The 26,268-nt window shown below is 42.5% G+C and overlaps 1 protein-coding gene across 1 annotated transcript in view; it reads left to right on the top strand.

Moving 5' to 3' along the window:
* The window catches only part of LOC126188605 (trace amine-associated receptor 1-like), a 51,286-nt gene that overhangs the window by 23,259 nt on the left and 1,759 nt on the right, over window positions 1–26,268 (top strand). The window lies entirely within an intron of this gene.

The raw sequence follows: 26,268 nt of genomic DNA on the forward strand, positions 1-26,268 counted from the left end.
TACATAGTGATGTGGCTACAATGAGGTACCTGCTTCCAAAAGGATGTGTTTGTTTTCCAATACATGCTTTTATAACAGCGAAATTTATTGCTTACTGATTTTTTTTTTTTTTTTTCAATTCTGAATTCGAAGCTACTATTAAGCGAAGTTGCATGGTCTTCAATGGTTACGACAGTACTGATAATGTCACATGAATTGCATTTATGATCTTACTGCACAATAAACTAAGTGGCGATATTACGCATGACCACTAAGATGAGCATTCACGATTATTATAGTTTATGAAATAACTTACTTTTTTATTACCATTCTTAAATCGTAAGCTACCACGTTTGCACATATAAAACGTTCTCAATATATACGTTACTTTACATGAGAATGATTGTTTGATCACATGTTGCTCCAGTTTGCTCTTAAATTCTACCCATCCACGCTATAATAGTGACCTTATCACCCAACGTTACGGCTGGCAAACTGCTGAAACGCGTCGAGTGCTAACCGGATCTACAGATTACGTGATCTTATTGTATTTAGTCAGAGAAATCCCCCCCCCCCCCCAAAAAAAGATGTGTACCGGTACGAATCAGGCTCTATGTTCGTGGACTTAAGTGGTTGGAAACAGTTTTCATAAAAATTCTCCTGTGCTGTAAGACGGCTACTATGGAAAAAGCATCTACCAACTTTCCCGCCACTATTGTACGCAATACATGTAATAGGAGGCACTCTAAACCTATTTACTGTGCACTGTTACCGTACTTTTACTTCTTGCACATTGGTACAAGGAGTACGTCCAGCATTTGTTTTCAGTAAAATGGTCGGTCCAACGAAAGCGTTCTGAATGCAGTTACATACGTACCTACAGGGCATTAGTCACTGGCTTTAAGGCACTGACAAATTTAACGCTGCGTCGCGGGAGTGTAAGGAGGCTAAGGATCTTATTAACACTATTTAGCAACTGTAAAAGTCCAAAGAATTCATCTGAGTTCTTTAATAAATGTTTCCTCGTTGTTCTAGTAGGGTATCTCGCATGCTGAAAGCACGTGGGTTCCTGCGGCGTCCGTGAGCGATAGTTGATGCGATCCCAAGACGTCTCCGAGAACGAAAGTTGCTAACGTTTGATGAAGAGCACTAAAATGAAAAGCAACACTGCTCATAAGCCACGTTTGATGCTGTTCGTGATACTGCGTTCGAGATTCCAACAAGAGAACGCAGTTCTCAGAGCAAAAACAGTCTACAGCGGCCTGCAAGCGCCACCAAACCTTCAAACAGCATTTCTGTGTGGAATACGGCTCAGGGAATCGACTTATTGACATTCCTTTACGAAACGATGCAGTGCACTAAAATATCAGTCGAATATGGAACCCGAAGAGTATCTTCTATTCAGACAGTCACAGAAATATGTGATTATGTATCCAAGCACCTAAAATATTAAGTTATAATGGGAGAATGTTGTTGAACCGCCAAAAATAGCACCCGGGTCTCCTTGGAGCGCTGTGAATAGTACCAGACGATCGCAAGACCATCCACCGCCTACGTAAGTCACGCCAGCGAACTGGTGTGTGTGTGTGTGTGTGTGTGTGTGTGTGTGTGTGTGCCGACCGGTGTGGCCGAGCGGTACTAGGCGCTTCAGTCTGGAACCGCGCGACCGCGACACTGAATTGTAACGCGTACCGAGGAGCATATATAGGCTCAGATCACAATTTATTTGTAAGGAAGAGGAAGAGTTAATACGCAAAGAAGTGGCATACGGAAATCCTAGGAATGAAGAGATACGCTTGAATTTCTTTTAGACTACAGCTACTGCCATAAGGAATACCTCAGTAGGCACTTCAGTTGAAGAGAAATGGACATCTCTAAAAAAGACAAATACAAAAGTTGGAAAGAAAAACGTACGTACAAAGAAGTTAATTGAGAAGAAACCCTGCATAACAGAAGAAATACTTCAGTTGATCAATGAAAGAATTAAGTACAAAAATATTCACTGGACTTTAGGAATCCAGATATACAAGATGGTTAGGAATGAAATAAATAGGAAGCGCAGAGAAGATAAGGCGAAATTACTGGGTGAAATATGTGAAGAAATCTAAAAAGCAATTATTGTCGGACGGACTGACTCACCATATACAAAAGTTAAAATAGCCTTCAACGAAATTAAAAGCAAGGCGGTAACATTAAGGGTGCAATGGGAACTGCACTGTACGACTAGGTGGAAAGAGTCCATTGAAGGCCTCTATGATCGGAAGACACGTTTGATGCGATAGAAGAAGAGAGAGGAATCGAGACAAGAAATACTGGTCGAGTATTAGAATCAAAATTTAAAAGACCTCTGGGACACTTAAGATCAAATAAGGGAGAGGGGACGGATAGCATTCCATCAGAATTTCTAAAACAATTTGGGGGAGAGCCAACAAAACGACTGTTCACGTTGGTGTGTAGAATGTATGAGTCTGGCGATATAGCATCTGACTTTCGGTAAAATATCAGACCACAATTCCGAAGACTGCAAGAGCAGACTAGTGCGAGAAAAACAGCACGATCAACTTAACAGCTCATGGACCCAATTTGTCATCAAGAATAATACACAGAAGGATGGAAAAGAAAATTGAGGATGTGTTACAAGACGATCAACAAGTTTGTTCCTGGTCATCCTCCGAAGCAAGTACAGAAATACTTGTTTTGTAAATAAAACAGACTTTTCCTGCTGCCACGCGTTTCACATCTTTATTGTTCTAAGGCATTATCAAAATGGTTCAAATGGCTCTGAGCACTATGCGACTTAACTTCTGAAGTCATCAGTCCCCTAGAACTTAGAACTAATTAAACCTAACTAACCTAAGGACATCACACACATCCATGCCCGAGGCAGGATTCGAACCTGCGACCGTAGCGGTCGCTCGGCTCCAGACTGCAGTGCCCAGAACCGCACGGCCACTCAGGCCGGCTAAGCCATTATCACTGGGATCCATAACGTTACAGGTTTGTTATTTTTAGTTTATCGAACAGTTCACGTCGCGATTTTTCATGTAAAAAAGTAATTAGTTACGATTTTTTGTGCTCCGCGTTTCCTCTCGTCTGGTCTGTAGGCCGCACTACCACTTTATTACCGCCATATAAGCACAATTTTAAGTTCCGACCTTTTTCACACTGTTCACCATGTTTGTCCTTTCTTGTGGTGTACTATTGTTCTACTATAGTAAAATCGAGTGGCAAAAGAACTATAGCACACCACGGAAAAGAAGGAGAGACATGTTGAACAGTGTTAAAAAGTTCGGAACTAAAAATTGTACTTATATTTCAGAAATGAAATGGTAGTGCTGCCTCCAGACCAGATAAGAGGAAACTAAAAGCACAATAAATCGTAAGTAATTACTTATTTACGTAAAAAATCGCGATGTCAACTGTTTGATAATCTAAAAATAACAAAACTCTATCGCTATAGATCCCACTGTTGATACCTTAGAACAAGGAAAAGGCAAACTCATCTGGAAAAAATGAATTAAGTGGGAGCAGGAAAAGGCAGTTTTATTTATAAAACAAGTATACATGACGAACAGTTTGGTTTCATGAAAGGTAAAGCCACCAGAGAGGCAGTTCTGAGATTGTGGTATGTAATGGAAGCGATACTGTATAAAAATTGACACGTTCATAGTATTTGTCGACTTGGAAAAAGCGTTCGGCAATGTCAAATGGTGGAAGATGTTCGAAATTCTGAGGAAAATAGGGAAAGCTGTAGGGAGCACGGGTATTATACAACGTGCACATAAACGATAAGAATGGAAGAGCAAGAACGAAATGCTCCGACTAAAAGGGGTGTAAGACGGTGAAGTAGTCTTCCGCCCCTACTATTCAACCTATACATCGACTAAGCAATGATGGAAATAAAAGAAAGGTTCAAGAGTAGAATTAAAATTCAAGGTGAAAGAATATCAGTGTTAAGATTCAGTAATGACTTTACCGTTCTCAGAGAGAACGGCAGGATTTGTTGAACGGAATGAACAGTCTAATGGGTACAGAATATGGATTGAGAGTATATCGAAGAAAGACGAAAGTAATGGGAAGTAGCAGAAATGAGAACAGCAAGATACTTAACATCAGGGTTGTCGGTCACGAAGTAGATAAAGTTAAGGAATTCTGCTACCTGGGCAGCAAAATAACCCACAGCGGCCACGGGAAGGAGGACATCAAAAGCAGACTAGCACTGGCAAAAAGTCTACTAGTGCCAAACATAGGCCTTTATTTGAAGAACAAATTTCTGAGAAGGTACGTTTTTAGCGAGTCAAACCAGCCAGAAAAGAAATCCACGATATCGCACAGCAAATTCCGTTTTTTCTCAACCGAAATAGACCGATAAAAAATGTGTTGCACTGCATAATGAACGCCTCTCGTACTTGCTCACGGACGGCGTTAATACCTGGTGTCAGCAAAAGGCAAAACAATGCCCTGTGCAGTTAAAAAAAATGGTTCAAATGGCTCTGAGCACTATGGGACTCAATATCTTAGGTCATAAGTCCCCTAGAACTTAGAACTACTTAAACCTAACTAACCTAACGACATCACACACACCCATGCCCGAGGCAGGATTCGAACCTGCGACCGTAGCAGTCCCGCGGTTCCGGACTGTAGCGCCAGAACCGCTAGACCCTGTGCAGTCGTGAGTCCATTATGTGAGTGCTAAATGAATTCGATTGTTCGTGCTCACATGTTATATGCTTCCGTAACAAAGGGAAACGAAGTGCTTGGAGTTTCAGGAAACATCGTATCGAGGATGCATAGTCCACACGAGAAAGTGGAAAATCATCATCCACTAAGTCACAAAGCGAACGAAAGTTTGTGTTGGATGAACGTGACAACGGCGACTGAAGAGGACAGTAACGTAAAATAAGGGTACGAGAGCTTCAAAAGTCACAGCAGAACTCTATGTCACCCTAGAGATCCTTGTCAGCACCAAAACAATACGAAGGGAGCTGCGTAAGCTAGGAATTGCTGCTAGAGCTGGAATTCCAAAACTGCACAATAAAAGATGCGACGACCTGTTACAGATAAAAGTGGTGCCGAATTCATAAAACCCGGGCTATGGAGCAATGGAAGAATGTCATTTGGTCAGATGAGTTTTATTTCATACTGTTCTCAACATCGGCCGAGTTAATGTCTAGAATACGCCGGCCGAAGCATACAATGCAGCCTGCTTGCGGGCAAGAGCGGAAGGTGGTGGCGGAGGTTCGGTAATGATCCAAGTGGCCATACCATGGTGTTTCGTGGGTCACATGTTTACTCTGCAACGTTCCACTACTGTCACGGATTTTGTGAACATTTTACCTAATGACATTATAGTATTCCCCAATGGTGACGGTGATTTCCAACACGACAGGGACTCTTTTCATGCGGCTCATATCGCTCAGGACTGTTTTTTTGAGTACACGGATGATTTTGCATCTCCTCTGGCCTCCACAGTCACCAGATTGCAATATTACTGGTCTACTTTGTGGCGAAGGGTGCATGATTGTTATCTACCTCCATCATCGTTACCTAAGCTTCTCACTAATTTGCAGGAAGAATAGAACAAAATTCCAATGGAAACCATACAGCACCTGCATTTATCCTTTCACAAACGACTGAAAACTATTTTGAATGTGAACGACTTTCCTAAGTCGTATTAGGTATGCGTTTTTCCCTCGCTCCATTTGAAAGTGGAACAGGAAATGGAATGATTAAGAGTGGTAAGAGGCACCCTCCGCCATGTACCATATGGTGGCTCGCGAAATGAGTACGTAGGTGTAGATGCAGGCTTGTTCTAGACTGTAATGTTACGCGACGGCCATGACAGCTGGTTTCAAGCAAGACAGATGTTGCTGGTTTCACTCTATGAGCTCTCACGCAGTGTCCGAGCAAACATTGCAAATAGAACTGCATGCATTGGCCATCTGGAACAAGGTACTTCAAAAAGGTGATTACTACCAGTAGCATCAAATCTGCACGTCTTCCAAGCAGAAAAAAGACAGTAGCTGACTGCAGGAGTGCAACGAGGCCGGCATCGCACGACTATGCCTCTTTTCTAAAGAAGCAAGACGTCAACTGCGGAACGAGGCATTTTAAACCACAATGTGTGGACAGTATACTTCAAGCTGGAGGTGGTTCTGTGATACGTTTTATTTAGTTTTCTTACCGTTATTTAAGCCCACGTTAATGTTACAGCGAACGCTAACCAGGATGTCTATTTCAACTTGGGTCGTTGTAGCGAGATTGTATACCGTAACATCCAAAAACACTGAAAATAAACGCAGACTATATCTATTGAAGGAAGTTGATCAAAAGTACCTTGATGCCTTGAAGAAGCACTCTCTATTCCTTCCACACTAACTCTGTAAGCTTGTATCAGATGTTGCTTAATTTACAAAGAAATTCTATTGCTGGATATCTGGAGTTTTATATCAAGCAAACCAACAAGAGACGGAACAGATCCTCCTGCGGTACACAAAACAGTTCAGAACACTGCTGCTAAAGCAATTAATAAGACACGCAAGATTTGAACGACATGGTAGATAACGTTGAAAGCTTGATGAACTTTCTTACAGGTGGTACTGTTTTATGAAGGATGTCTCAGAAATGTAAGGTCAAAAATTTACTGACTGTTTTGAGAAAAGTATCATTGCTGTGGTCTTACGTTCTTCAGTTCTTCACGCAATTCCATCTTGCGCACACCTCTTCATCTCCGCAGAGCGCTCCGTCAAATTCGTCTCGCAGTATCGTATCGCCCATCTCATTTGCATCTTCTTTCTTCTTCCTATAATATTGTCTTCATTTCCTCTATAAATTCTTTTCACCTTTCAGGCTTCACCTTACATTGTTTACCAACTAAACTCTTGATATTCATACAGCTCCTACTCACTTCTCCAAAAGTGTCTTCAAATGTAGTATAGGCTGTATCTATCTTTCTATAGTCTTTCAAGTACAAATATATGAAATGTTTCTATAGCCTTTCGTTTGTCCTCTTGTAGCTACTCTTACTAAGTAATTTTTCACCGTCTGTCAACGTCAGATTTTAATCGCCTATATTATCTCCCCCCCCCTACACTTGCAGTTTTATATTTTCTCCTCCTTTCGACGAAATTCAGTACCTCCTGTGATATCTAGTGATTTCTGCTAGGCCTTCCCTGTTCACTTATTTTATCCTCTGTTACCTCCGATATTTGATAGTTAAGAGCTACCCGTTTACCTTCTATTGCACTTCTTCCCATTTTTTTCAGTCAATCGTTCGCTAATGCTCCCTTGGAAATCCTCAGAAGCCTCTAGTTTCTTCATATTATTCATAAGTATCTAAAAGCCGAAAATGAACATAGTTTTTTTATTGACATCAATAGTTTACACCTATTACAATTGAAGTTCGTAGCAGTTGTTCTAAGTGAATATTACTTATCTCGTCGCATGGATCATAACATATAAGACTGTCAGAACTGAACTCTGCGTCTAAAATTATTTGACTGCATTGCTTGCAGATGTTGTTTACGATACGGGTGTGATCGATGCTCCACCAGCACTCTCCACATTACATTTTCCGATATGTCTGTTTCACGGAAAAGCTGACACGTGCTAACTGATCAGTCGCCTACGATACCAATCAACGCCTACACTTAAGGTTCTACTAGGCGAACAATTCATTCTTTTGGAACCTTGAACAGATGCGTGTAACAGTTTCTCGTAAGTGGCAGCACACTTAAAATATGCCTCAGGTCTACTAAAGAGATCGCCTACAATATGCTTGTCCGCCGTCTTCTGGGGTACTGCTGCCCTGTGTGGGTCCTTACTAGATAGGATTGATGGAGGACATCGGAAAAGTTCTAAGAAGGGCAGCTCATATTATATTACCACAAATTAGGGGAGAGAGTGTAACGCATACGATACGCGACCCGGGATGGCAGTCCTTTAAAAGAAAGGCGTTTTTCTTTGCAGCGAAATTTCAATCGCCAGCTGTCTCCTCCAAGTGTGAAAGTATTTTGTTGACGCACACCTCCATAGCGATTACTTTCTTGCATTTAGTACGACACCCGTTGCGAAATTTTTCTCTGCAAATTTTTCCGGCTTTCATGACACCAGATCCCGGTGCGCTAAACATCAGATGCGTGTCGACAAGTTCTTATAAGGAGTATTGCTCCATTTTCGGTAATCACCACTGACGTATCGATTCACAGGCTACTGATTTCTAAGCAGTATATTACAAACACGTGTCTTCCATGCATTGTTCATTAAAGACATCGTACCACTTGAAATATTCATTTCTGATTACTGGTTTCTGATTTAAAAATATGAAGCTCAGGATGCTCTACCGTTTGTATAATTTTGACGCTGAGGCCTATGACTTCTAGTGTAGGAAAGCTGCAGCACAATGGACTGTACCAAAATGCAGGAAGACCTACAAACGAAAGAAAAATGGTGCAAGCACTGTCAATTGGCCCACAAAATTAATAAAATTGTATTGCTCGTAAGTATGTGGTATGCTTCTGTTTTATTTGATTAGGCTAGCCAAATACGTAGGAGAACATCTAGGTGCTATTTCAAGTGGAACTACATAGAACTAGTTGTAGAAAGTGGAAATACCAGCTTAAGAATCACTCGAAGAATTCTGAGGAAATGTGAACCACACACGAAGATGGTAGACGATAAAACCTTCGCTGCATCGACTCTTGATGTTTCCTGTCTTTCTCGAAACCTTACGAGGTAGTGATGACCGAGATTCAGAAAACAAAACTGCGTGTTTTTTACACGATTTATTTCAGTAGCCCAGACAGTGGAACAGACATACTCATCAAACTCTTCTGGTAGGTGCTTCATGGGAGGCTTTGTACATCAGAGCGTTCATTCCAAGACGAGGCTGAATAACATACTAGATTCTCGTTCCGACGTACCTTACGACATGATAACGACAGAAAAGCCAGATGTATCGGAGCTCGTACATTTCCTTACAGGCAATCGTTATTCTGGCGCACATTTCCCAAAAGAAACAGGAAATAGGGACTTGACAGTGTCACCAGCAGTACCCTCCTCCACACAACGTAAAGGGACTTGTGGAGTATATAGGGTGATTCAACCGTCATGTCCCACAGGAGAAATAGGGTGAACTAGATCTCCACAGACAAACTTTCAGAGGTGGCGGTATGGACCAAAACAAGGAAAAAAAACGTTCTAGCGAAGATGGGGTCTAATATGCATAGCTTACCAGCTGTGAGCACTTGTTCATCTTCGCTACTGTGGAACACGTGCTTCTTACTAAACAAGTGCTCATAGTGCTTACGTTTTGTATTTTAGAACGGTTATAATTGTTTGTTAGCACTGTGGTGCCACCTGGCGGCAGATGCCTCTCTCTGTCCTGATGACTACCCTAAACCGTTCCGTATGCGGGTTTTAAGCGAGCATGAGCATGTATATTCGGTGCACTGTGTATGATACACTATATAATGACGTTTTAGTATTGGTTTACTGATAAACTATGCCATGCATGTTCTCGGAAAGTCTATTTATTATGTGTCGCAAATTATTTGTACATAGGGACGAGAGTCTTTGAAGTGAAGTGCATAAGGTACGTTATAGATTCATATTATGTTAAAATGTTATGTAGATATCTTACACCCAATTTTGTGTTTATTCTTTACAGATCCCAAAATGGTACCGCAGTTTGTCGAAACCTTTAATCTGAATAAATGCTCCACTAAAACGATCGCGACTCTGAATTTCTTAAAAATTTATTTTTTATTTTAATGTCAATCTAGACCGAGTGAAATAATTTGAAACGTATACATTTTAGAGTCCTAGCTTACTGTACATATTTTTCTAGTTTTGGTTCGCACTGCTACTGAAACACGGCCCTGGGGATGGAAGGACTGGACAAACAGGGATTGAACACCATTTGTGACGCAAAATAATTTGAAATAAAATTTATTGCAACCACAGAATTGTCTGACAAAATAGAAGGTTGACAGTGTAAAATATATAATACGGTTCAAATCCAAGGCAATATGTTCAAGCCCCGACGCCACCGGCAAATCGGCATACACTCCTGGAAATTGAAATAAGAACACCGTGAATTCATTGTCCCAGGAAGGGGAAACTTTATTAACACATTCCTGGGGTCAGATACATCACATGATCACACTGACAGAACCACAGGCACATAGACACAGGCAACAGAGCATGCACAATGTCGGCACTAGTACAGTGTATATCCACCTTTCGCAGCAATGCAGGCTGCTCTTCTCCCATGGAACCGATCGTAGAGATGCTGGATGTAGTCCTGTGGAACGGCTTGCCATGCCATTTCCACCTGGCGCCTCAGTTGGACCAGCGTTCGTGCTGGACGTGCAGACCACGTGAGACGACGCTTCATCCAGTCCCAAACATGCTCAATGGGGGACGGATCCGGAGATCTTGCTGGCCAGGGTAGTTGACTTACACCTTCTAGAGCACGTTGGGTGGCACGGGATACATGCGGACGTGCATTGTCCTGTTGGAACAGCAAGTTCCCTTGCCGGTCTAGGAATGGTAGAACGATGGGTTCGATGGCGGTTTGGATGTACCGTGCACTATTCAGTGTCCCCTCGACGGCCAGTGTAGGAGATCGCTCCCCACACCATGATGCCGGGTGTTGGCCCTGTGTGCCTCGGTCGTATGCAGTCCTGATTGTGGCGCTCACCTGCACGGCGCCAAACACGCATACGACCATCATTGGCTCCAAGGCAGAAGCGACTCTCATCGCTGAAGACGACACGTCTCCATTCGTCCCTCCATTCACGCCTGTCGCGACACCACTGGAGGCGGGCTGCACGATGTTGGGGCGTGAGCGGAAGACGGCCTAACGGTGTGCGGGACCGTAGCCCAGCTTCATGGAGACGGTTGCGAATGGTCCTCGCCGATACCCCAGGAGCAACAGTGTCCCTAATTTGCTGGGAAGTGGCGGTGCGGTCCCCTACGGCACTGCGTAGGATCCTACGGTCTTGGCGTGCATCCGTGCGTCGCTGCGGTCCGGTCCCAGGTCGACGGGCACGTGCACCTTCCGCCGACCACTGGCGACAACATCGATGTACTGTGGAGACCTCACGCCCCACGTGGTGAGCAATTCGGCGGTACGTCCACCCGGCCTCCCGCATGCCCACTATACGCCCTCGCTCAAAGTCCGTCAACTGCACATACGGTTCACGTCCACGCTGTCGCGGCATGCTACCAGTGGTAAAGACTGCGATGGAGCTCCGTATGCCACGGCAAACTGGCTGACACTGACGGCGGCGGTGCACAAATGCTGCGCAGCTAGCGCCATTCGACGGCCAACACCGCGGTTGCTGGTGTGTCCGCTGTGCCGTGCCTGTGATCATTGCTTGTACAGCCCTCTCGCAGTGTCCGGAGCAAGTATGGTGGGTCTGACACACCGGTGTCAGTGTGTTCTTTTTTCCATTTCCAGGAGTGTATTTCATGAGCCATGCTGGCCAAGAAATACATATCACTCTAAAACAAAGATATTAAACAACCTTGAAATACATACAATAGAAATATCTCTAACGGTAAGCTCACAACAATCTTCCCACGAAACGCCTTAACGATCGATCCAAGTGAGTACGCTACACACTATGAATTCATTAGCCACAAGAGTTTTTCTTTCGAAAGACAAACTGAAATTACTCTGGAATTTAACTAACGCCAAAGAACTGTAACGAAAATCCACCTTCCAAGCGGCAAGCGGGATATACGCTTTAAACTAATTAACAACCAGGTTTAGAAGGAAAATCGAATATGGGCTGGAAATTAACGGCAAATGCCTCAAAAAATTTAGTGAACACGCATACGCAGAAACAGGAAATGGAATGCCCACTCCAGATTAATCAACGAGTTTAAAACATATGAATTTGAAATTAATTAAAATCTCAAAGAATTTTAACAAGCGCACATGCTCTCACACAGGAAATATGGTGCACACTATGAGCTAATTTAAAACAGAGTTTTAAAGACGTCAGGTAGGTAATGAACGAGTAGGTGCTCAAACAACAAATAAAATATACTCCTACGATTTATTAAAAAATCGAATTCCTTAACAAAATGGACTAAAGGTAAACACATCGTCAATAGCAAACCAGTAAACAATAAATTGGGTACGCACATTCTCTTCGTAATAATAACAAGACTTGAGCCCCACAGTACAGGGAGTTACAGTACCGAGGAATAGTGACAGCTACCGCCAAGACACAAGGAAATGGAGCGGAATATGTTCGCTCAATTTTGCATCTTACCAGACTAAATACTCAATTCAGACTTAGTTACGAAACACAAGTAAGGAGTGCATTACAGAACTCTTTTGTAAACCACAAGATTTAAAAGAGAACCATTTTTAAAAGTCTAAATAATTAGTGAAACTATAAATACATTTTAAGAGAGTCTGAACTACACCACTCACAAGCTCGGCAATTTGAAATCCTGGCTACGATGGTCGGTAACAGGAGTAGCAATATGCGTAGAAAAGTCCGTTAACACCCCTGAAGAGACAGGATGATTGGTCACACATAAAGGATTCTTGCACCAATGCTGCAACACGTGACCCAACGATATCAACACCAAGGAAAGTTGCAAAACGTGCTCACCTTTAATAAGCGTCCTACAGGCTGCTGGAGAATACAGGTTGACACCGGTGTGAGAGCCGCCTTTCCACAGTGGTAGGAATTCCGCTCTGCTAGCCGCTGTCCACAGGAAGACTGCCACGGCGATAAACGTTTGGAGGCTTAATCCATGCGACCAACCCCTTTCTAATCCGTCAAAGTCGTTTGGTACTAATCTCCACTGTAAGCACGCCGTGCATGCACTAGAAAAGATTCCGGCGACAAATCCCAGTTCCTGGCCCAACTGCACAATTACCCTGGTTCGGTGGGAGACGGCGGCGGGGTGGGTGAACTGCTGTGGCCTGTTGTTGGGATGTGGACCAAGCAGGGCTCCGGCGGGACGAATCCTCTCCGTTGTTTCTAGGTCCCAGGTTCAATACACGATACAGAACCCCAGACCCAGAAGACGAGGCCACTCGAGCTAAAATCGAGTACACTTGCAACCCGATTCCAACAGTGCTCCTCGGCAACCACCTACCTGTCAGACCGCCAGACTCAGAGAGAAGGACCCCACCAGCGCGGCTCGTCTGGCCAAGAATGAATACAACTGGTCACGTGTTGTTACCTATCGAGTCGCTGCATGGGCACAACCACCTCTCAAAGTATGAAAGCGCAGAACTTGCAGCAGAAGAGATTTCTTTCTCAGTATCGAAGAAGTGCTCATAGTACTTATGGTCTGGGAGACGAGTCTTTGGTATCTTTGGTTCTGACAGCTCAGTAGCGTCGTCCCGTTGCCTAGCGACCGGAGGTAGCCAGCCAACGACGGACTGCACTCGAGCCGGAAGCAGGAGACACGTTACCGGTCTGCAAACGTGACGAGCGCGTATCAGAAGCGTACCAGTGAGTGTCTCAAGTTCATCCGGTGCTGTCATTTCGTCGTTTGTGGTAAAAGTTCACATCGTAGTTCATTTCGTTTTTGTTGTCGGTGCTTATTTGCTTCTGTTTTCTTAAGCAATGTCTAGTGCAACGAGTAGTTCCAGCCCAACACGTAAAGTGTAACGGAGGAAGAGGAGTGTGCTTGCTACACAGCCAGGCTCGCGAATTCATGTGTTTGGTGAGGAACTACTTTGAAAAAGAAAAGGAAAAAGGTGAGCCCTTATTTCCTTCTGCTCAGGTTGTTAAGGCCTGTGGCCTTGCCGCAGTGGTAGCACCGGTTTCTGTCAGATCACCGAAGTTAAGGGCTGTCGAGCTTGGCTAGCACTTGGATAGCTGACCATCCGTTTGACGAGCGCTGTTGGTAAGCGGGGTGCGCTTAGCACTTGTCAGGCAAACTGAGAAGCTACTTGATTGGGAAGTAGCGGCTCCGGTCTCGTAAACTGACAAACGGCCGGGAGAGCGGTGTGCTGACCACATGCCCCTCCATATCCGCATCCAATGACGCCTGTAGGCTGAGGATGACACGGCGGCCGGTCGGTACCTTTGGGCCTACCAGGGCCTGTTCGGATGGAGTTTAGTTTCAGGTTGCTAAGAGGACTGCAGCAGCATTGAAAATAAGCAAGTACACTGTTGTAACAATAGGAAAAGAACAAGGCAGCGTTGACTGTGGTGAGAATGGTACAAGGCTGTCCACACGAGGAAAGAAGCTGCCGAGCAAGAAGCAAGTGACAGCTTTTGACGATTTACAGAAAGACGCTATTCGTCGTCTTATATATGGCTATTGTAAGAGAAGGGAACATCACACACTGTCTAAACTACTCGTGTCACTTCCGAAAGACGATCTTTTTAAAGGAAGCAAATTTTCATTACGTACAGTGCTGAAGGACATTGGTTTCAGCTACTCATTGTTTAACGGACGCAAAATATTGATGGAAAGGACATGGTAGTGCAGATTTCTGCGCAGAATCGTGTGTGTGAGGTTCGGAAATGTAGTATGGATAGATGAAACGTGGGTTAATGTCAGTCTTTCATTACATAGAGGCTAGAGTGATGGAACGCAAGTACATCGGACGGTTTTGTACCAGATTGCTTGCTAATGTTTCGTCCAAAAAAGACATGCAATTACCACGAAGAGATGAACAGTGTGGTTTTGCAAAAGTAGTTCGAAACGTCGCTAATGATGAACCTGACAAATTCATCATTGACAATGCCCCTTATCACTCCGTTGTTCAGGGTAGGACAGCAATTCTGGAAAAGAAAAAGGAAGATATTATTCAGTGACTGAAACGACGAAAAGTGGGTTTCATACAAAATACAAAGCTGGTAGAATTTCTCGAAATTGTGGTACAAAAAGACCACAATTTCCGACATATGTAATTGATGAGATTGCCAAAAGGCACGAGCATGAAACTGTTCAGCTTCCTCCATACCACTGTCACTTCAGTGCCATTGAAGAGGTATGTGCGCAAATAAAAAATTACGTTGCTACAAACAATAAAAAAATTCACTATCTCTGAAGTTGAAAATCTTCTTGAAGCAGCTATCCATCAAGTGACAAGCGAGACTTGGCGAAAAATTGTGAACAGTACTGCAAGTGTCATCATAGAGGCAGCCAAAACGAAGGCCTTGTGGATGAGTACGTGAAAAATGTAGTTATACAACTGGGAGGGAGCAGCGATAGTTCGAGCAGTGCCGAAGAAGACTATTTTAAATCAGACGCTAACCGCAGTAAGAGTTGTGTTTTTCCATTAGCATAGCTACAATACACTGAAGAATGTAAGGTGTGAGTATGCCATCGGCCTATCATCATATTGTGAGTACCATATCCAAATTATTAGTATTAATGTATTTATTGATTATTCAGTCGCTCATTGTAAAACTAATTAATATTGCTAGTATATAAAAAAGTAAACAAAAACTGAGAATGTTCAACGATTTGAGAAACCAATTTTCCGTTTTTCGAGATTGTGGACTGCAAGTAGCAACTGTAAATAACGACCTGCATGTTAGCGACGCTTTTGTTTCTACGCGTTCAAGTTCAGACCGGGCACTTAGTGCCACACGCCACGTTCGGCAACATTGCCGTCTGCCCCCCTGGACTGTCTATGCGAATCACTCGTCTCACGGATTACACATTTTAAAGCCAATGTTTACTAGACACTTTCTTACTGTTTTGGTCCATACTGATACGACGCGTCCCTGAGGTCACATTGTAACCAGGATGTCAAGAGAAGTATAAGAGTGAATGGTCCAGCGCACGCCCGGAGGCATTAGTTGCCTGTAAATACATTTCTGGTCAAACAAGGTGTACAAAGGTTTTAACCTCTTCAGAGCTGCAGAGCCGGCTGGCGGCGAGGTGCTCGTGCTGTGGAAGACTGCTGGCGTTTCGTCAGTGGGTCGTCACCTTGTTACAACAACTCATTTGTCACGAATGAAGAAACAAAAGCGTCGCTAACATGCAGGTCGTTATTTACAGTTGCTACTTGTAGTCCACAATCTCGAAAAATGGAAAACTGTTTTCTCAACAGATTTGTCATGTACTCCGAAAGCTGCGTTGTTGATAAGAAAGGAACCACCCCCCCCCCTCCTACGCCCTAATGGCGCTGAGTACATGATAGTATTTGCTCCATTTATCTTATGCAGAGCTGGCGACGGGGGCGAGCGAAGTAGGTGCTGTCGCCCGAATGTGCTCTGGTGACCGCGTTCAGCTGTCTATGGTAACCCCGTCCTGGACTCACATGGATTCTGCTAATGGCGGTCCAGGACGCCGTTTGTCATGCCCTCTTCTCCCACCAAGACTGCAGCTGGAGTTCATAGGTCAGCTAGGAGGCTACGTGGGCTCGAGTCCATTGGCCAGTGCTTAAATGGCAGGTTGTAGATCATTCGCGTCGACCCAGTGAGTGAGGGGAGAGGGGGGGGGGGACTGGTCATTCAACAGTCTTCCCATCTCCGATGACGCAACAGGCAGCACAAGAAGACCACTGCTGTGGTATGCATCGGCGTTTGGCTGGCCCTGTCTTGAAGTCAGCAAGCAGGTTGCAGGCTGGTCATCATCAAACTGTTCGTCGTGGTTTCACTGAAACTTGGACTGTCATTGTCTCTGTTTATTCGACACAGACAGAATGGCAGCACAAAAGATTTGTCATTTACTCCGAAAGCTGCGTTATTGGTAAGAACTGAGCCCCCCTATGACACAAAGGTGCTGAGTACATGATCATATTTGCTCCATTTATCGTACCTGTCAGCGCTGCTTATCATGCCGTGGTATTTTCAGTTTTGATTGTAGACCGTCGGGCTCGACTTCTCTGTCTCTGTAGCAATGCTCGGCGTGAGGCCACACAGTGCTGCCTCACAGACCTTTCCTTAATCGTACAGTGGTGCTTTCATTTCTGTCTGTTCCGGTCCTAAGATCTACTGGATTGACATTGCGCCATGTTGACATAACAACTGGCACATCACTTCAGCTTAACTTTTCCGTTCAGATTTCACCTGAAGGAACTTAAATAAAAATTTTAAGCTTGCACAATAAAGTTATATTTCTGTATTACAATAGTACTAGCTCTGAAATTTTGACAGTGTGTGGGGCGGCGGGTGGAATAATTGTTAAATGTTCCTATATGCTGTTGTTTGCCGCCAGCCGCGGTGGCCGAGCGGTTCTAGGCGATTCAGTCCGGAACCGAGCGACCGCTACGGTCGCAGGTTCGAGTCCTGCCTCGGGTATGGTTGTTTGTGATGTCCTTAGGTTAGTTAGGTTAGTCTAGGGGACTGATGACCTCAGATGTTGAGTCCCATAGTGCTCAGAGCCATTTGAACCATTTGTTGTTTGCCGTTCTCAACACTGGCTCTCTAACTACAATATTGGCATCCAGAAAGTGATTAGCAAAACGTGAAGCCTGTAATTAGAATTCCTAGTGCCCACTTCATCTGAGAAATACATTTATAGCTACAGTTTATAGCTCTGAGGAATTAGGAGATTGTCTGGGATTCATAATCAAAAACCATTCTCTCTAAAATGTTCACTATATTCTGAAAGTGACAGACCAAAAAGACTCCACACAATCCAACTACCAGAGCAGTTCAGAGTCTAATGCGCTGATGCCACTATAACTGTTCAAATTAAATGTTTAAGTGAATGCTCGCCATAATTTCATGATAATGTTCATCAAACGCCACGCTAAATAATGGTAGAATGTCTGTCCTGCGGCGGCACGTGAAAATACGACATACGCAAACTAAAGATAGATCATTAACGTCATCCCAAAATTAACACTTCACTCGAAAACGATTTCATGGTTACACGTATCCCGAGTAACTTATTACTGCATCCGAGGCTGTTTATATCAACGATACCGACGCGACGCGACTCCCGGCACAGGTTGTGCGCTAATCAGCGTTTGGAGAGAACTGGGGCCTTCTTCCTCTCGCACAGCGTTCTTACATATAAAGCCGCGGTGCAGACGGCTAAGGGAACGCCTGATCAAATCTGCTCTTCCGACTAGCCGCTGGGCTAGTAATGCACCACTTTAAGTTATCGAATAAATCATTGCTTCCTTTGCTGATGGCTGATGAAGCTCTCAATTTAAATGTGCAATCAGCACACGGGTAAGTAATCATAATAAAAGTCTGACGTGGCTAAGACAAATATTTTGGGCGAGATAATTAATTTAATTACACTACACGCAGTAGACGAGCTCCGAACTTGCCCTTTGGAGATACGCTAGCGCTATAGGTTTATAGTAATTCAGTTGAAACTTCTCACATCTATTATTACAGCGGATCTTCCTTCTACGTAAATTTAAACATCCTAGCTTTATTTATTCGCCTACTTAATCTATCTTGCTTCCTTAATTTTTAAGATAAAAACCAGAAAATTATGAATTTCAACTAAAATTTAAATTTGTGAGATCCAGAATACTGTTTCTACTAAATTATTATGCAAAACGAATCTAAATATAAATTTTTAAGTTTCTAGCTCTTTTCTGTTGCGCCAATGATTTTTACAGAAAAACATCCAAATTTCGAAAATTATTGAACTGATATCCAACACATATTGATTTTGTATTACTCCTGACATGCTAGAAACGTTTCAGGTTATTTACTTCATTTTAAAGTATTGCGCAATATTTATGACGTCAGAGTTAGTTACAGCGGACTAGGCTTGCACACAATGGAAAGACTGATGTAAATTTTATAAGGCGTGAGTAAGCTGCTTCCCTACAAGTGAAATTCTGGTTCACTCAATTTGTCTGTATATGTACGAGGAGGAGAATTCGAAAAGTAGCGGCTGTTTGGTAACTGAAAAGTATATTCGTTAGAATAAGTTTTTGTTATCGTTTTCCATCTTAATCACATTTCACATTTAAACTCGTTTGGCAATGTTCCAGTGGCTTATTCAATGCCTACGCATAGAAATTCTCCATTTGAGAACTGGACAGGCTTACAACACAGGGAGTAGCAACCAAGGCTCTCTCTCAGCCGCTACCAGTAATTTTCAGGTGAGGAAACTATCTTTATGAGTTGCTGGCGTGCCGGCCACTGTGGCCGAGAGGTTCTAGGCGTTTCTGTCTGGAGCCTCGCGACTGCTACGGTTGGAGGTTCGAATCCTGCCTCGGTCATAGGTGTGTGTGATGTCGTTAGGTTAGTTAGGTTTAAATAGTTCCAAGTTCTAGGGGACTGATGACCTCAGATGTTAAGTCTCATAGTGCTCAGAGCCATTTGAACCACGTTGCCGGTGTAGAGTGGAACAGAGAGTTCACATTGTTGTAACTACGACGATATTCCCGCCTGGATTTGCTCCACCGGCGGTCTTTAGTTCCCATCTTCAAACCATTCTCGACCAAGCCATTATCACAGCCTAACAAGAGTTAATAACTTGATGAGTCATCGGCGCTGTGGGTTGCGTGGTATAAAAATTTCCAACTCAAATCCTCAGTCCTATCCTTGATAGGGACAAGGAAGTATGGGTACTCGTTGTCATGGTAGAGGACTACTACGGCCCTGTACACATAAGTCTTAATGTTGACACACGTTCCGTAAACCTAACCAAAGGAAAGCCTTTCTCGACCCGTTCCTTTTTGACCCAAGTAAGGACATTGCTTTAATTTTTTGATTCGGCGAGTTTTATAGCCGCCACTTTATTTCTTTTAAAACTGTACTTTAGTGTAGAGCCGTCACATGAGTTCTCGCCTTCGACATACGTGGAACACAAAACGTCTTCATCTTGTCGACAGCGGCTATAAACGCTCATCTTTTGATATGAGTTACTTTATTTGTATTAGTTGATAACGTTTTGCTTATCCAGACTTCTCCGTGAGAATGGTGTAGCACTTCATTCAGCATGAGAAAATCCATCAGTGAAAGCTCTAATCGTCGATCAGATCGCAGTTTTAGGTCAAGGTGCTGCACCGTTTTGTCGGTAAGTCTGAGTCTGCCGCTCTGCACTCTACGTTGAACTTTTTGTACGGCCTTCTTTTAAGTCTCGACACACCTGGCTAACCTTCTTTTACTCATAATTGTAGGTCTTTGAATGAGCCACAACTGGTGATGATCTTCAGCAACTATGTATCGTTTTACACTGAAAATATCGCACGGAATGACCCCTTCCAAGCCAGTCAGGCAGTCAGTCAACCGAAACCCAACTTCCGTTTTCCTCCCAAGAGAGCCTGAGAGCGATAAATCAAAGCAGTCGGGGGTATGTAATGTTTCTTGACATTCGAAAAGCTTTTAACTAGGTACCACACCACTGTTTATTAACAGAACTACTGTTATCTGAAATATCAAACAAAATTTATGACTGGACTGAACATTTCTTAGTAGGAAGGGCATAGCATGTTATCTTGGATGAGGAGTCGTCGATAGAAGCACAAGTAACTTGAGGCGTGATCCAAGAAAGTGACATAGAATTCTTGTTGCTGTTCGTGTTGTACAGGGGGGTGATAATTTAACTATCGCTACTTGAGAGAGCCCACGTGAAAAATGAGTGATCGTAGGTCAATAAAACTTTGCGAAAACTTTTGTAAGGACACGCAGAAGAGAAATAACGAATAAACCATGGTATGACACAAAATTTTTATGTCCACATGAGAGAGCAACATGTTTTAATTGCGTACAAAGCTTACGTTCCATGTTACAAACGTTGACCAATGTGGTGACCATCAGCATCCAAGTCAGTCTGGAACCGTACTATAGATACTTTTCACAACTGTTCGCAGCACTTTTCGGGCCATTGGAATGTTCAGTTGTCGTGACACGACTCTTGAACTGCCTGAAGATCGCATACTGCGTCCAGCGTTCTCAGACATGGCAGCATAACTTCTTCAGCTTGTGGCAAAATTGGCCATCGGTCTCTTCCAGGAGCGATTCCTAAATCGCCAGTTAGTTCCAATTTTCGAATCATGTTCTTCAATCCCGATGCTGAAAGAGGACCTTTAAAGCGAAGAGCAGCAGCACAGTTACTATTGTTTTGATAGAGCAGGCTTACAAGAAATGCTCTGCTCACCTTGTCCAGAGCCATGTTGGCTATCTGTAGCTGTAATGCGCGCTGATGCTTGTTTTTCAACCCTACATCGCCGTACTAGTACCGGCGTCTAACGGCAAGTTACGATACTAACACAATTAACAACGCAAATCCTGCTGTACACTGAACATCATTCTATAAAGTTTGGCACCCATCCACCTACGCTTGTCCACCTATAATGGCTGAAGTAGTGAAAGTTTAATTAGGGCCACTATGTATATTAATGATCCGGAAGACAAAATCAATGAAAGTTTCAGACTTTTGGTGATGATGGAGCAATCTATGATTAACTACTAGCTGAAAAATCTGCACAAATATGTAGTAAGATTTTAATAAGTTTTCGAGTAGAGGCAAATATTGGTTACTCGTTTCAATTATTGAGAAATGTATAGCTGTGCACTCCACCAAACACAGGAAAGTTTTATCCGATAAGTCAGTATTTCTGTGAGCCAACTCATACAAATACCTGTACGCAACAGTTCAGTAGGAATATGAAATGGAATTATCACGACATTGGTAACGCACGGGGCAGGCTTCGATTTATTCTACAGGGTAGTGGGAAAATGCACTCACACTACAAAGGTGACTGCTTACAAATACGCTAGGATGTTGCTTAAGTGTGTTGGATTCGTGCCAAATAAAATTAACAGGGCTTATTGAACATATATAAACCATCGTAATGACTGATCACATGCTGTTTTGATCCACGGCAGAACATCACGGAGATTATGAAGAAACTAAATTAGCAAAGGCCTACTTACAGAATTTAAGAATCACAGTTAAGCGAAGAATCCAGAGATATTCCTCAGATCCCTACGCCCAGTTCCGTAGGGACCGCGGATATGAGATTAGACTACTTATAGCGCACACACTGTCATTCCAGCAGTCATACTTTCGGCGCTCTACACGTCAATGGATCATATAGAAACTCTAACATATGGTACTTTAGTAAGTAATCTCTGTCATTCACTTCTCAGTAGTCTGCAGAGTATACAGTTATGTAGATGCGGCAAGTGCTGGTAGCTTTCATTCACAGCCAAACGACCATGTACTTGTGGCTTCGTAAAGAAGCCAATAGACGGCGCACCGTTTGTCCATCTTTCTCCTGAGCGAGCAACATTTAAATACAAGGTGTATCATAATGAATAGTGTAAACGCATACAGTTGACAGTACACGATGCTAGAAGCAAAAAAGTGTCAGTAAACATAGGTCTGCAAAAGGACCATTTGCGAGGTGACTGCGACTTCGTGGGTACCAACCACCATTGACTTGATTTTGTGTAAACGTGTAAGGTAAGAATGCTGAACAGTATTAAGAAAAGTTATTAGAGACGATAACAGTTACATGACTGTACGTATAGTTAAAGGAGGTCTTCAAAGTGTCGTCCTTATATCCGTATCTAGGCCGGCACCCGTCGCTGCAGTGAGGTTCAAATCCTTTCAAACACGCCTCACCCAATTCAGTTTCTGCCATTTAGGCGTTTAGATGTCGTCTCACCATATCAGCAAAATGTGCTGGTGCTCCACCATGCATATACCACATGCTCTGCGTCGTTCTGAGGGAACGCCCTCAACCACCCCTGTAAAATATGCCGCAGAAACTGAAGGTGATTTCATCCACAGAATATGTTTGGTAACATACATGTCCCAAGAAGACGATCATCTAGTATCGCTAAACACAGATATGACTCCATAAGTGAGACTTGTGATATTTAATCACACCATCAATAGTGAACCGTTTTCCATCTGTAATTAACATGTTATTGTCAGATGTAGGATTGAAAAAAGCTTTTTGTTCGATCCACTGGTAGAACGCTAGTTTAGGGCTAAAGTCAGCGTCACTAACAAGGGAACCTTCTGGTCTTTGAAATCTCAATCCGAACTGAATTTCCAACGTTACTACTATACTTCAAGGGTGTCCACTCATGGAAATCTCGAAAAACTCTATCTAGAAAATTCCCGAAAAAAGAAAAGGATTCTAGAGCTTTAAACGTAGCTCATGACACCTCATTGAGGGGTCATAAGCAGCAACGCCGGACGTAAGTGAAGTACCTCACTCAAAAGAATGCCGGCACAGTAACTCAGCGTGTTCAGTCAGAGGGTTAGCTGCCCTCTGTAATAAAAAAACTGAGTTAATGGATCAACGACGAACTGAAACGGGTGTCTTGCGACGTCCGCACCGAGCAGATGAAACGAACGAAAACGAACAAAACCAGATAACAATAATAAAAAAAAATAAAAAAAGTAGGATACTAGACTGTCATGTGGCTGATCTGAGTTCGATCCTTCCCACCTACCGATGTGGGTTGATTTTCTTTTTCTTTAATTGTTTTAAAAATTATAACAACTGTTAAATGAAGTTAATGACCTGAGTCATTATCAATTACATCATAAACAATTTTATTTTGTTTATGAAATGGCAGTCGCAGCTACGTAAAATGTGAATTACGCTCAGTAATATTTTATTTTTTAAAAATTAAGTAATTTCAAATTAATTTTTAATCGAGGTAAATTAATTACCACCGTCACAAAATTCTGGTTGGAGTTTCAATTACATAATTTTTTTTATAATGTCATGTTCATTTGCCAATTTTTTATGTTAGGTGCAAGTACCAGAATTATAATTGTCATAAAAATATTGAAAACAAAAAATATTTTGGCATCTTGCAAAATTTATGAAGGACGATTGCTTACAGGAACAACGATTTTAAAAAAAGATGTGGTGAGCAGCATGCTTCGTTGACATTCCTGAAAACTTCTATTTCATCAGAAAGGCTGGAAGCATACCAGGCAAATCGCATCATTTCCTTAAAAATTGGCGATGACAACTGATGGTGTCCTATTAATTGTAGTTTTATACGGTCTTCAAGAAAATTTATTTCTCTGTTCTTTTCAGTAAGAGGAGCGCAATTTTGTATTTTTATCACATTTTTTCTTGTCTATATAAATAGACATCATATGGTTCAACACGGGGGGTACATTTCGGAGGAATCACTTTAATTTACGTGTTGGTGATTTCTCATCAACCTGAAAGATTTCGTCGTATAGTTCAGGCTTTGCTTGTCCACCTCAAGAGTCAATAATTAACAGAAACCGTTCTTGACCAAGATTCCAAACACCTGTTGAGAAAGTCACTATGCAGTTCTGTCGTTAGCTTCCAACATTTGGAAGACGTTATTACAAAGTTTTTATTATTTTGCTCGTATCGTTTTACTGTTTTTTTTTTAAATCGGGGACCAAAATTACCGGTTGCCACTTGTGAACAAACAAACCTTTGAGACAGGATGTTTCCAAACAGAGTGAGAGCGTATTGAGCGGTATATGTATGCATCACTTTATTCATGTCGTGTCATTTGACGAAAATAGTTTTGCTTCCATTGACAGTCAGAGTCTTGTTTGCGCCGTCTGATACTGATTTCCTGGAAAGAAATAACAACCGATATTAAAGTATTTTGTTAGAGAATCGTAAAAATAGAGTGCAAAATTAATTTTAAATACCCCGATACCCCGCAATAAATACCTATCTGGCCAGTGTTCATAAAAATATCCTTTGTTGAAATTCGGTGTCAGTTTTAACGTCTGGATTAGAAAATGTCTGCGATAGCCAAGGTTTACGCGAACGTCGCTGTTTCTGTTCTTGAAACAAATCTGAGGAATTCCGTGCTTATTTTTGAGTCTATGAACCCAGCTGTCAGAAGCTTAAAATTCAACATCTGTAAACTGTTGTGCTGCTGCTAAAGCCCACTGCTGCAAATTCCGTGCAGTCACTTGCCGATAATTCTGTCGGGTTTCAACAGAAAGATCAAACGTCCAAGAACTATGTACCGGAACTGATTCCTGCGAGCTTATCAAATTTCTTGCCTCCTTTTCTACTGCTTCTTCCCATTGGAATAAATATCCCATCTTTCTTAACCGGCTGAACGCTTTCTTTCTTTCGTTCTTTTTTTTTTTTTTAAATGTCGTTGTTTCCACATGGGATGAGCATTTACAATATTAACTACGTTAATTTTGTAATCCAAAGAAGACGGTCTACTTCTCTTTCCCTTTTTTCTTCTGGTTCATAATGAACAGACGAGCTGTTTCCTTCGTACCTTTTGAAAGGCTTACCTTCACAATTTTCAGTTTTTTGATCAGGTTCATCATCAGTCACAATTATCTTTTCAGCGAACACGTCCATAGCACTTCTGTAAATTTCTTCGCCCATCAACATTGCTTCAGGAGAAATTGTCGTTTAAGATTACGAGGCAATCAAATGATTTGCAACAAGCAAGATTTCATAATAAACAACACCATCATTTCACATCACCTTCGACGTTTCATTGTATAATGAATCTGCAGCTTCTGATACTTTCTCGATGTCTTCATTGACAGACATTTCTAATTCACAATATATTTCACGGTACAGAACGCTCCAATGTCTGGGAAGGACATAAATGAACTGGCACTGTAGCAGGTAAGGACGACTGCTCGATTGGTTCCGTGCGGGCTTTGACACTTCCTCACCGTCTGCCTGTTTGTACACACAGTAGGCCAACAGCAATTTTCTGCTTTTCCACGAAGACACTGGTTCCGCGAATTTACAACGAATAGTTTCAACCTTTCTACAGTTTATAATATCGCCAAATTTTGTAATATTATTGTAATGACAGTAATTAATGCTTTAATTTGTCTCCATCAAAATGCATTTGAAATTATTCAACTTCTTAAAAAGAAAGTATTGACGATTGTAATTTATATTTTAGCCTATGACAGCCATTTTATAACAACATGAAATTGTTTATGATTGAATTCATAATACTTTAGGTGATTAACTTTATTTAAAAGTGTTTTACTTTTTCAAACAATTAATAAAAGAAATAAGAGTCGAGCATACAGGTAGAATGGAACCCGGATCGGCCGTATAATTTTCCAGCACCCTACTAATTGAGCAATTTTACGCGAGTGTTGCCATGCTACGTTAAATGTATATGGCGTATGAGCTACGCTTAAAACTTTAGAGCTTTTTTTTCGGGACTTTCAGGATAGTGCGCCTTAAGACTTCTCGGGGAGGGTTAATGCACACTTGTAAACGTTCGGAGAGCCTCCGAGCAGGGTTTGCTACTTGGTATAATCGTGCAACCTCCCGTGAATTGTTACGAAATGCGTGTTGGTCAACTACTCGTTACTGTAACGTTGGTTGGTTGATTGATTTGTGGGGACGGAACCAAACACCGAGGTCATCGGTCCCATCGGATTAGGGAAGGAAGT

The sequence above is a fragment of the Schistocerca cancellata genome, chromosome 5 (assembly GCF_023864275.1).
Source record: "Schistocerca cancellata isolate TAMUIC-IGC-003103 chromosome 5, iqSchCanc2.1, whole genome shotgun sequence".
Classification (NCBI taxonomy): domain Eukaryota; kingdom Metazoa; phylum Arthropoda; class Insecta; order Orthoptera; family Acrididae; genus Schistocerca; species Schistocerca cancellata.